Below are 3,917 nucleotides of genomic sequence, written 5' to 3' on the forward strand. Positions count from 1 at the left end.
ACCGATCTTTTGGTATCCACTCTGTTGAACCTAATTGTCCACCGGTTGTCGGTTCGTCTCACTACATGGCCAGCCCCAGACCATTTCGTTTTCTTTATTTGAACTATGATATCTTCTACTGTAGTTTATTCTTTGGTCCAAGTAGCTCGTTTCCTGTCCGTGAGTGTGTTATTCCTAACATAATTCGTTCCATGATCCGTTAATAAGACGACCTTAGTTTGCACTCTCGTTGTTTAGTAAGATGCGAAGTATCGGCTCTGCATGTCATGACCTGCCGTATGCACTGGTTGTAGATTTTTCTTTTGAGTGACAGAGGTAGCTTTCTTTTGATTATTTCGGGGTTCTTGCCCCGGGGTTCTTGCCCCGGAGTTCTTGCCCCGGAGTTCTTGCCCTGTAGGAGTCCACTTTGTTGCATGCTCTTTTTAGAGTCAATTCCGGGGATCCTGCATCTGATATGTACGCTCAGTAGTTTCCCCTGGTCTAACGTTGCTGACATGCAGCCGTGGGTAGAATCGTTCTGCTACATTTATTATCTCGGCCAAGTTGTGCGTAACGTTACCCTGTTCGTCTCTGAGCGCGTACATCCTATCCTGTCTTTGCTGATAGCTAACTTTCTCTTAGTTGCTTTCAAGCTTCCCCCTATTTCCAGCGTTTCCTCGATTACTTCCATGTTATATGCACGAATGTCGTTTGTTTTAATTCTGTGAATCAGTTTCGAAAGTTCGACTAGTTCCATCCCATCCGCCGTACTTGTCACTTTTGCCAATTAGTTCTTTCGTTTTCTTGGTTAGTTTACCAGTTTGCTGCCTACATGTTGCTTCTCCAGCAGCTTCTGCTGATTCACTGATTGCCCATGTGAGGTTGTCATTCAACCTGTCTACACTGACGTCGTTCTGTTCGTTAAGAAGCGCGGATTTGTTGTGAAGAGTTTTTTCAAGATCCTGCGACCTGACTCTTACTAACTACGTGCGGAGTTTGTCAGTGTTCACGAATTATTATAGCAACGAACATAACCAAAACGAAAAAAAATAACCGTGGCTATAAAGGAATGCGAGAGCATAACCAGTGTATTACTTTAGCGAACAGGGCGCCATATGCCGCTGGCACACAGCCACATGTACGGCATATGGGAGGAAGGCGCCGATTTACTCAGGTGGTAGTTAAGGTATGTCAAAACTGAAGTGAGGGGTAATTATTGTCGTAGTACTTGATCAGTCCGATGCTTAGGAGGCGTGGGCTAGTTCTAGACGACCTCTCGTCTTGTTTAGAGGCATTTAGTTCCAAAGAACCGTCCCAGTCATGCCGGACATGCCTTTTTGTGGTAGTCTTCTGGAATTACACAGCACACGTCCGCTAGGCGAAATGTTACCTGTTTCCTTCGGGCGCACCCAGGATAAGTAGTGCGTCAACAAAGAGCCTATAATAACATCATTTATTTTGGAGCAAGGAAAGAAATACCGAAAAATAAAAAAAGCCCCTACCCGTGCCTACTACTCACTCTTAACAAAAAGCTAGTAAAATGGTAGTAACTGGTGTACTTACTAACTCCTTACGAACTTCACTACCCCGGAGAATGGTACGTCGGTTCTTTCACAAAGTATGGTCCCAACTGTAATGCCTTGAAAAGGCACTGCTGGTACTATGATAAATAAATAAATAAATAAATAAATAAATAAATAAATAAATAAATAAATAAATAAATAAAAAACAAAATATATACAAACAAATAAATAAACAAACAAATAAAAATAAATAAATAAATAAATAAATAAAAAATCAATAAATTTCGACCGAACGAAGATGGTGGAGCAGTTCACTCGCGCGGGGGGCGTCTTCAGCCTAGTATGCCCCGGAACATGCAGCCGGCTACTTCCGGGAGATCAGCTGTAGCTGAACCTTCAGAGGGCGGTGGGCACTCTTCTCCGGGATTTTGCGATAACAGGCAGGCTCAACACTTTCGCTGAACGGAGAGACAAATTATTTGGTGGATTGAACTGCACAACTCGGCCACAAATAAAAAATAATTAAACATTTTTGGCCGCAGCTGTTTACGACACCGCGCTTCGACATACAGTTTGTGGCAATCCCGCAATAGTGGCGGGGGACAATCTCACGGGATGGACATGTGCCGCCTGAGGAAGAAGATGTGGGGCGACACGAGCTAGGATAGAACATGGCGGACTCGGCTGGGCGAGGTGTGCGCATCCGGATCGGCTGAGCAGTGGACCTTGGCGGAGCGGGACTCCCAGTAAAGGTGTGATTGACGGGGCTCAGTGTCTTTCTGGGGAACCGCGGCCGGGTGCAAGAACCCCGGTACCGCAAGTTAAACCTGGATGTAACGAACCTTTATGTAACGAATGCCTGGATTTAACGAAGTTTTTCAATTCCAAATTTCCACTTTCATTGAAGCCCATGTGTTCGCGGCCTCTATGTAACGAAGGAGTTGCGACGGTTAACCAGGATGTAACGAATTCGCTACGGTGATGAGTCAAGGTTTCTTGTTCTTTTTCTGAAAAATCGGCTGGCGAAATGCACTGATTTAGCGAATTTCCCCGCTCGCCCGCACCGCAACCTCTAGTGCGTTTTCATGTGTGAGTGCGGTGTCGGTTAGCTTCTAGGCCTGCCTGTCTGCGTGTACTCGCGTCTGCCCCTGATATCTGTGGTATGGGTTCGTGGATGATTTCTGCTGTCTGAAAACGAAAAGGTGCGTCTTTTCAAGACAAGCTCGCAATTTTAAATGCCATCTCCGCCGGCGAGAAAGAAGAACGTCACCGCACGGTACAGTGTCCCAGCTAGCATCCCTTCAACAATTTTGAGCGCAGAAAAGAGCACTAAGTTCGCCAAAAGGAGCTTTTTCAGCATAAGTTTCGTTCTTGAAACGCGTTAAGGCATGTCGAAAAGTATCAAAAAGCGGAAGTGATAGTTACGTGTGGGAATTCGGGGGCCGTGTAGTAGCAGCAAGCGAAAATCACGCAGTTTTTCAGTGTAAAATATATCCTTGAACAAGGATGAATTCAGCAACACTGATGCCTGGCATATTGGTTTCGTTTCTGCTTCATTCGCGCGAGCTTTAACTAGAAACCTGCATGTAACGAAAACCTGGATCTAACGAAAAAATTTCTCCCACCTCCCCTCGCGGGAACCCCTGTGTAGATGCGACGCATAGGGGGTTCCGTTGTTGTTTCCGTTAGGTTGATTCTCCCATCGCGTGAAACGTGCCGTGAACCCCCTGCCGCGGCTATGACGCAACGTGGCGCGGCTATGACGCAACACAATCCAACACAATCCACTTTAATCCTATCCAATCCAAATCCAATCCAATACATTCCAATGCAATGCAATCCAAATTAAGCCAAGCCAAGCCAAGCCAATCCAATCGAATCCAATCCAATGACCCTCGCGAGAGAGTGTTCGCTATCGGAGAGGAGAGGGGGTGAGCGGCGGAGAGCGCAGCTAGCGCGGCGAGGAGAAGGGGGGACAACAACAACAACAACGCCGTATGGAGGGACAAGGCGAGTGAATGAGATGCAGTCGCATCTAAAATGCGAATTTTTGTCAACTTTGTTATATCCAGGTTTAACTGCACCCGAATAGCACAGGTCTACCAGGCACACTGCCAGTCTACCTCCTTCTTGGATCTCATCGCGCACGTTGGCCTTCGATCGTCTGCTTCACTTTGTTAGGCCGACCTTACGCTAGGCTAAACGTCTCCATAATCCCCATTGTTAGACTGAACGAGTCCCGCCACGTGTGTGCAAAACACGAAGACGGAACGCATGAAGACCTTGTAAAGACTGGACGTCCATATACTTTCGCCTGCTGGACAACACTTCATCGCTAACAGTGGCCCTCGAACAAACGCAGTTGCATCACCACTTGTACAGGTCTGGCACGCCTATTGCCGCGACATATTGTAA

Source organism: Haemaphysalis longicornis, unplaced genomic scaffold (genome assembly GCF_048455015.1).
Source record: "Haemaphysalis longicornis isolate Haplotype H1 unplaced genomic scaffold, Haemaphysalis longicornis Haplotype H1 scaffold_5, whole genome shotgun sequence".
In the NCBI taxonomy this organism is placed as follows: Eukaryota; Metazoa; Arthropoda; class Arachnida; order Ixodida; family Ixodidae; genus Haemaphysalis; species Haemaphysalis longicornis.